Here is a 9,816-nt window from a genome sequence, read left to right on the forward strand (position 1 = left end):
AGCTTTTAGACATTATCGTTGTGGTAGGTGAAAATGCTGCCTCATTTAAAAAATGACAGCTTTATTGAGTTCAAATTCACAAGCTATAGACTCACCCTATTTCAGCGTGCGGTTCACAGTTTTAGTATATTCAAGATTGTGCAACGAGCGTGACCATCGAACGTTAGGGTGCTTTCGCCACCCGCACCTGTCAGCTGTCACTCCACATTCTTCCCTCTCCCCAGCTCCTGGGAACCACCAGCCCTAGCCCAGTGGGTTTGCCTCTTCTGGGCATTTTGTATACGTGGAACCATATACTTTTGTCCTGGTTTCTTTTACTTAGCATACTGTTTTCTCAAGATTCATCTACGTCACAGCAGGTGTCAGTATGCCCTTCCTTTCTATCAATGAGTAAGAATCCACTGCACGATACATCACACTGTGTTTATCCATTCATCCTCCAGTGGACATTTGGGTTGTTTCCACTTTTGGGGTGTTGTGAATAATGCCGCTATGAACATTTATGTGTAAGTTTTTGTACGGACATATGTTTTCATTTCTCTTGGCTATATCCCTAGAAGTAGGATTGCTGGGTCGTATGGTGACTCCATATTTAATGTTTGAGGGACTGCCAAAATGTTTCCCGAGTTGCCGCAACATTTTGCAATCCCATTAGTGATGTGTGAGGCTTCCAAGTTATCCAGATTCTTGCCCGCCATTGGTATGGTCTTTCTTTTTAAAGTCTTAGCCATCCTAATGGATGTAAGATCGTATGTCATTGTGGTTTTGATTTGCATTTCCCTATTGGCTAATTATGTTGAACATCTTTTCATGTGTGTTATGTCTGTGTTTCCTCAAAATTCATGTATGGAAACCCTAATCCCCAATGTGATGATATTTGGGAATGGGCCTTTGTGGGGGGGTGGGGGGGTGATTAGGTTATGAAAGTGGAGCCCTCACGAATGGGATTAATGCCTTTATAAAAGACACCCCAGAGAGCTCTTCTGTCCCTTCGGTCATGTGAGGACACAGTGAGAAGACAGCTGTCTATGAGATAAGAAGCGGACCCTCACCAGACACTGAATCTGCTGAGGCCTCAGTCTTAGACTTTCCAGGCTCTGGAACTGTAAGAAATGAGTGTTTGTGGTTGAAGCTATGGTAATTTGTTATGGCAGCCCGAGCTAACCATGACAATGAGCTTACCGGCCATTCTACATCCTTAAAAAAAATACCTATTCAAATCTTTTGCATATTAGAAAAATTGAATTATTGGTTCTTTTATCGTTGAGTTGTCAGAGTTCTTTATGTATCCTGGATATAAGTCCCTTCTCAGATACATGATTTGCAAATGTTTCTCCTGTTCTGTAGGTTATTTTCTCACTTTCTTGATGATTTCTTCTGATGTACAAAAGTATATTTAATTTTGATGAGATCCAATTTATCCATTTTTAATTTTGTTGCTTGTGCTTTTGGTCCTATCTAAGAAACCATTGTTCAACCGAGATCACAAAGATTTACTCCTAGGTTTTCTTCTAAGAGTTTTATACTTTTAGCTCTTACAGTTTGATCTTAGACACATTTTGAGTTAATTTTTGTATATGGTGTGTAGAAGGGATTCAACTTCATCTTTTTTGGGGTTTTCTTTTGTGTGTTTTTTTTGCATGTAAATATCAAGTTGTTTTAGCAACATTTGCTGAAAAAACTATTTTCTCCCATTTTATTGTTTTGGTGTCATTGGTAAAAATAAATAGGAAGCTTACTGCATTTCATGTCATTTCTCCAACTTTTTTTTTTCTTTAGAGAGATCAGGGGACAGAGGCAGAGGGAGAGAGAGAGAGAGAGAGAGAGAGAGAGAGAGAGAGAGAATCCTAAGCAGGCTCCACACCAAGCACGGAGCCTGACATGGGGCTCAGTCCTATGACCCTGGGTTCATGACCTGAGCTGAAATCAAGAGTCGGTCACTCCAACTGACCTAGCCACCCAGGCACCCCATTTCTCCAACTCTTTCCTTCCCTTCAAAAACCACCTGCTTTCGTTTACTTTTCAGAGTTCAGAGTATTTCTTTTTTTTTGTTTTGTCCGGAGATTTTAGGTTTAATCAGGAGAACAGACAGTAGTGAGCATATACTGTTAGTCAAAACTCCTCCCAGAAGATAAACACAAAACCTGCTCACAAATGCCTACAGCAGCTTTATTCATAATTTCCCAAACTTGGAGGCAGCCAAGAGAATCGTCATTGTCTGACCTGTGAGTCCTCGGAAAAGACTCAGAGAGCTTGTCTGTATTTGACCTGGCTCAGAGCTTGCTCAGTGGGCAGAGCCCTACCCTCAGGGCATTTATCAAAAACAATCAGCTGTGATTGTTGACCCTCATATCTGCCTGAGGTGGGAATGTGTGTTCTCAGAATCTAATTGTGTTGGTTGGTTGGTAAAACAAAACAATATTCTCCAAAGATTATAATGGAAATCAGAATCAAAACAACATAACATTCACAACATTCACGTGTCTGCGATATCATCCAAAATTGCTTAACTTACAAAAAATCAGGAAAATATACGATCAGATGAAAAGGCAATAAACAGAGACCAACCAAAAGGTATCCAGACATGGAGATTATGAGACAAGGATTTCAATCAGCTGTTAGCACTATGCTCCATGAAATAATGGTAAACAATTTTGAGATTAGCAGGATGACAGAAGTGACTAGCAGAGAAATCAAAATTATTAAAAAGAACCAAAAGGAAATTTGAGAAAAAATAAACTTGTTGAAGTTAAAAATTCACGGGTGGGCTCAATCAATATCAGAGGACAGAATAGTGTCCGTGAATTTACGTGTAGATCAATAAGATAATCTAATCTGAAGAACAGAGGACAATTATTAAAAAAAAAAAAATACAGACTCTCAGGGAGCTGTGAGACTGTGAGGAAACATCATAAGGTCTAAAATGTGTGTCATTAAAGTTTCAGAGCATCAGAAAAAGACATTGGTGTAGAAAGAGTATCTGAAGAAATAATCACTGAAAACTTCCCAAATTTGATGAAAGATATATTTATTTACAGACTCAAAAAGCTCAGTGAATCCCAAATAAGATAAACTCAAAGAAAACTATGCCTAGACGTAGCATAAGCAAATTGTTCAGACCCAAAGATAAGGAAAATCTCTTTAGTGCAGCTAGAGAAAAAAATGGCACAAATCATACCGGGAAACAATAATTTGAATAACCACAGATGTCACATTGGAAACCACGAAAGTCGGAGCACAGTGGAATAGCATGTTCAAAATGCCGAAAAAAAAAAGAACTGTCAATCCAGAATTCTGTACTAACCAAAAATATTTGTCAAGAATGAGGCAAAATAAAGATATTCTCCGGTAAGGGAAAACTAAGAACTATCACTGGCGAACCAAATTATGAAAAACAGTTCTTCATGCTGAAGGAAAATGGCACCCGTGAGACTTGAATCTTCACTAAGAAAGGCAAAGTGATGATAAATAGCTTGGATAATATGCGTGCCTATTTTTCTTCCTCTGAAGTTCTTTAAACACTTGTGACTATTGAAAGAAAATCTATAGTATCGTCTGGTGAGGTTTTCAATGAATGCAGACATCCTCAGACAACTGAAGCATAAAGATCAGTGGGATGGTGTCGGTAGAGGGGCCAATAAATCTGTGAGTCTTCCACATTTTACTAGAAGTGAGACAATATTAACTGTAACTCAAATGTCAAACGAGGGGTATGTACATTTTAATCTGTAAAGCAACAACTAAAAACACACAGGGGACATAGCTGAAAAGTTCATAGGTAAATTAAAATGGAATACTAACAATTTAGATTATCCAAAAGAAGGACGGAAATGAGAATCAGAGGAACAAACACAGAGGGAACAAACAGAAAACAATAACCTAACCATGACAACCATTACATTAAATGTTAATGGTATAAATGCTCTAATTAAAAGCCAAAGATTATGAAAACAACAACAACAACAACAACAGAGATTGTCAAAATGGACAAAAACAAGACCAAACTATATGGTGGCTATAAGAGACACACTTTAAATATAAAGACAAAGATAGGTTGAAAGAAATGGAACAAAAAGACATACCATTAGCAAATGTTAAGCATAAGAAGACTTAAGTGGTTATTGTAATATCAGAGTATTACCAGAGACATTTCATTATCATAATCGGAAAAGTAACAGTTCATCAGGAAGGCTTAGAGATTAAATAAATATTTACACTTAATAACAGAACTTCAGATACATAAAGCAAGCTGAATGTAGTAGGTCCTATCAGCTTCTGACTTAATTCCACCAGCCAATGGGGCAAACACCGCAATTTCTTTCCCCCACCTGGGCCAACGGTTGTGAAATGCAGCCCGGCTTAAAAGCCTTTAGATGCAATACCCTAAAAGGCCACACGATGGCGAGACAACCTCGGCAAAGCTTCGCAGGTCGCTGTGTTTGAAAATTGCTGGTTAGCGCACCCTCTTCTGTGTGTGAACAGACACACTCACCCCTTCACCAAGTCCCTTGTTGGTTCAGGTAATATTTACGGAGCCGTTACTACGTGTCAGGTCCTGGCACTACCACTATGAACGATACACTTTTCTCCCCAGGTGGGATACTGGGGTGCAGAAAAAAGCTAAAGTAAGTCAAAAAGGGTAATTTTGCAACGTGGAAAAGACTCCAGGGCAATAGATGTAGAGCAAGTTGTATTGGTGGAGAAGCAGAGCCGTGGACAAGACACGGCTGTCCCTGGGTTCAGGACCACAGGGAGTGGACCGCCGACGCCCGGGCGCCATATGCACGCTGACTCACGATGGTGTGGGGCAGGCTCCGTGCACACATTCGATCACATTTACTGTGCTTGTCAACTTCCAGCACCGAACTAAACAGCTTTTATCTTGCCTAGCTGTGGTTTGACTTTGCTTCTGATGTATGGATCCAGTTTATCGATCTGCAATCCTCTGCCTATCTCTACCCATCTGTCTCTCCATCTACCTGGGATCCCATTCCAGCTGGGAATCAACCTCCCGTATGCATCTTCTCTAGAACCAGAGGGGTGGGCATCCCTCTGTATTTCAAAAAGGTCCTCTCAGGCAAGCAAAATCCAGAGTGTAAAGGTAGGGAAATTGGGATGTGCTCCGAGACAGAAGAGCGGAGCAGAAGAAACCGTATTTCATGAGTTGTGGTCGAAGAATCGTGGGTTGCTATCTGGAAAGAAGAAACCTCAGAGTTTTGGGGCAAAGTCGGGGCCACACGAGAGCCTTCTGTGTCTGGAGTGATTGTGTGGAGAACAGGGACAGTTCTTGTTCTTGGTGACTTTAAGGGGCAGAACTGCAAAAGGCTGTAGGAAGCCAGTTTTTTTGGGTAACTGATAGATCTTCCTACACTGTAGCTAGGTGAAGGTACATTGCTCTGCACACGGGCAGTTAGAGAGGGCTGTGGGGAGGGTATTAAACCGTAGATGGTGGTTGCAACATAACTTTTGAGATTCGCTATCATCCTGAAATTCCCTGATCTTTAAGAGAAATTCGGACAGTCCGGAGACAGCATAAAGAGGAGTCAAGAAAAGAAACTAGACAAGTTGGCAAAGTTAGAGCAAGGAAGGAAAATACAAAAGTGGGTCAGGAAGCCGAGGGAAGGGGCTCGGGGACTGGGAGGTGCCTAGGGGCGCTTAGCGCTGTCAAGGTGGCGACGGAAGACAGAGTAAAGCATTGGCTATCTGTCTATATCTATCATCCATCTATCATCCACCTTTGCATCTATTATCTACCTTTCTATCTACCCATCTATCTGTCATCTATTATCCATCTATCCATTTATCTCTTATCTACCTTTCTATCGATCCATCTGTCTACATCTATCTATCCATCTATCATCTATCTATCAATCTATTATCTACCTTTCTATCTGTCTATATCTATCATCCATCTATCCATTTATCTATTATCTATCTGTCTATCTATCTAGCATCACTGGGACCCCTGCAGTTCAGTACAATAGGAAGATTGTAGCCAGATTTCAAGGGGACAAACAGAAGGGTTGGCAGAGCAGGTAAATAGCAGAAGACTCTATAAACACAAGTGTGCCGGGAAGGGACGAGATAGGTCTGAAGCTGACGGGGAGGCAGGAGGGAGAACACGTGCTTTTGTTTCTTTCTTTGTTTGTTTCTTTTAGGCTTTTTCCACAGAGAGACGTTACCCAGCAGAGTAGATGGACAGGGAACCACGGAAGACGTAAGTAATCGTGGAAAGACTTAGTTTCTAGAAGAGACCTATCAGCATCCGGGGGAATCACGTCAACATATCTGGACAAAGGAAAGGTGTCACCTGTGATGCCGTCACGGCAAGACCGAGTGGAAAAGCTGGCTGAGAAGCTGGTGAAGAAGAAGGGACCAGAGCTTAAAATCCAAAGCCGGGTTGGAACCCTGGCTCGACTTCCTACAACTGCCGGGATCTCGGGCAGGTCATGTGACCAGAGGAGTCTTGGGTTCTCGTCTGTCAATAATCATCAAACAATTGCTACTATTTGTTTACTGATGCCCAGCCCTGGGCTAAGTCAGCGTTTCCCCTGTACCGGCGCACAGAATTCCCACAAGGTCACGGGGCCAATCTGGTGCCTGTTCCTCTAGACACTGGGGTGCAGGATACCCCTTCCCCCCAGTCGTCTGCCTCTCACAGTTGTTCTGAGGGTTAAGAAATAATGGACATTCAACATATTGTGATTATTATAGTGGGATTAGGACCTCCCATGATCTGACAAATATGCTTCTATTAATATAACCCCACGTTCCAGGTTAACTAAGTTTCACAGTAAGCATATGATTAAACTCTGGGGGGCATTTGATTGATTTGAAGAATCTGCCACAAGTTTAGCGTAAGGCATTTAGAATGATCATGAAATTACTCCTTTTTAGACTGTGTGACGTCATCTCACACTCTTTTTAGCGGGCTCTGGGTAAAGTGGCCTCAGCTGGAAAGAGTCTGACCACTGACCCGGAGCTCACTATACCCTCCAAGTGTAAAGAACATTTGTTTGGTTTTCCCTTTAGGCTTCAGGCGATGTGTCCTTTCTTCTGAGGTTACTCCCCGAGACGTCACCGCTGTGTTTGAGAGCCAACAAAACTCAACCTCTGCCCCGCCGTCCTCCTCCCTGGTGCTCCCAGCGAGGAAATACATCTACCTCATTGCCTCTTGTTCCAGAAGCCTCTGTAATTCTGAGCAGCATACACAGCGTCTCAGATGCTGAAGCCCCGAATCGGGCTGTTCCTGGGTTTCTAACTCCCTCCTGTGGATTTGCTGCTGTGACCTTCTGAACGACCTTGCCCAGACTCTGCTGCTTGTTAACGCTTTACCAGGTGGAACCACACCGATCCGTAGGGTCACCCATGCAGCGGTGACCTGGGAGGAACAGGGTCTCAGCCTTCCAAATCCAGGATTTATGTGTTTTTTTTAAATTTTTTTAACATTTATTTATTTTTGAGACAGAGAGAGAGTATGAACAGGGGAGGGTCAGAGAAAGAGGGAGACACAGAATGCAAAACAAGCTCCAGGCTCTGAGCTGTCAGCACAGAGCCCGACACGGGGCTCGAACCCACGGACCGCGAGATCATGACCTGAGCCGAAGTCAGACACTTAACCGACTGGGCCACCCAGGCGCCCCCAGGATTTACGTGTTTAACTTTTCTCACAGTGAAACGTCCTGTACGGTTCTGGTGTTTCCTCTGCCGTTTGCAATTTCTTAGATGGATGGCGGTAACTAGGTAACTGTCAAGAAAAAAATAGCGACTCGTTTATTGCTTTAAAATATGCAACCAAAGCCAAGAGTACGAAATGCATTAAGATGAATAGGTCAGTTAAGTTGTGCTTCCCAACTCGATAAGGGCTATAATTAATTTTTTAAAAGTTATGCTACAGTGCTTTTACGCGCTTACGCGAGCGTAGTCTTTGAGCGCATAAAATGCGTCAGTGGCCTTGCCAGATGACAAGGATGAATCGTGAGCAGCAACAACAACAGAGAAAGGTGCATATCTTCGTGAAGCTCAGGGTCCAGTGGGACGGGCCGGCGTTGGTGACGTCATCGAGGGACGAGATGTCACACTGGCTGTGACAGGCCACACGGAAAAGAATGCCTGGGTCAGCGGTGGCTTTTCGGAGTGATTCGGGAGGTCACGCCTGTGGGGATCTCCTTTTAGAAGCTTCGAGTTTCATCTCGCGCTGGATTCTCCTGCTTCATTCCCTGCTGGGTCTCTCCAGCAGAAGCCTGTCTGCAGTCTTGGAGGTAGGAGAATAAACCCAGAATTCATCGGGGCCCCTGGGTTCCTGTAAAATCACTGACGTTCCTGCCGGTTTCCAAGAGAACATCCCGACTCCCGCTCATTAGAGACGACTTCGTAAAGATCGCGCCGTCTTTTTATTTCAAAGGAATGAAAACGACTGTCCTTCCAGTTACGCAGCTAACACATACATACGGGGAAGATTCAGGTGACGCAGAAAATCAAAGAGAAGAAATTAAAAATCGTTAAAAAAAAAAAACTTGCAGCCGCTGTTACGGTTCACTAAACCTCCTTTCCCCGTCTCTCTTTGTGCAAGCACAGACCTACTCTTTTAAACCTTGTTAAAGAACAATTGACAAATGCAATTGTATATATTTAGTGTGTAGTGTGGTGACTGGATATATATGCCCGCTGGGAGGGATTGCCAAGACCAAGGGAATGAGCACATCCATCACCTCACCTCGCTGACGTGTGTGTGAGTGTGCGTGTGAGTGGTGTGGACACGTAAGGTCTACGCCCAGCAATTTCTGGTATATGATACCGAATTATTAGCCATGGTCCCCACGCCGTACATTAGGTCCTCAGAACTTCTTCTCCCGACCGAACACTTGTATCCTTTTAACCGTAGCTCCCCATTTATACTCCTTCCCACCCCTGAAACCACGATTCGGTTCTGTTTCTGTGACCTTTTTTCTTGATTCCACATGGAAGTGACATCATATAGCCTTTGCCTTTCTCCGTCCGGCTTATTTCACGTGGCACAATACCGTCCAGATTTATCTGTGTTGTTGCAAATGGTAGGATTTCCCTCGTTTTATGGGAGAAGAATATTCCAGTGTGTATGTGTGTGTGTGTGTGTGTGTGTGTGACCTTGTCTTTATTCACTCATCCCTCGAAGGACACTTAGGCTGTTTCCGCGTCTTGGCCGTTGTAAATGATGGCGCAGTGAACGTGGGGGAGCGGGCATCTCTTCGAGATACGGATTTCATTTCCTTCGGATATACGCTCAGAAACAGGATTGCCGGATCCTACGATGGGCTCATTTTTAATTTTTTGATGCACGTTCATACTGTTTTCCATAGTGGCTGCAGCAATTTACAGCCCCACAAAGAGTGCATGAGGGTTCCCTTGTCTCCACATCCTCTCGACGCTTGTCATCCCTTACCCTTTCCGTAATAGCATCCCAACAGGTGTGAGGCGATATCTCACTGTGGTTCTGGCTTGCGTTTCCCGATGGCTAGTGGAGTGCTGTCGGCCACCTGCGCGTCTTGTTGGCAGAAATGCACACTCAGGTTGATATCAGCATGCCTTGGCCTTCTCGCCACACGAGCGCTAGGGAGGAGGGTCCTTGTCCCCGCGGTGAGTCGCGTTCCACCGAGGGGTGGGGTCCTCTGGTAGGGAACCAGTCCCACGTTGATGGACGTGAATTCATTCCCAATTTTTCATTATTTTACACCACGCTGGGGCGCCTGGGTGGCTCAGTCGGCTGAGCGTCGGACTTCGGCTCAGGTCATGATCTCGCGGTCCGTGAGTTTGAGCCCCGCGTCGGACTGTGCTGAC

This window comes from Panthera pardus, unplaced genomic scaffold (assembly GCF_024362965.1).
Source record: "Panthera pardus isolate Hobbes unplaced genomic scaffold, ASM2436296v1 HiC_scaffold_17, whole genome shotgun sequence".
Classification (NCBI taxonomy): Eukaryota; Metazoa; Chordata; class Mammalia; order Carnivora; family Felidae; genus Panthera; species Panthera pardus.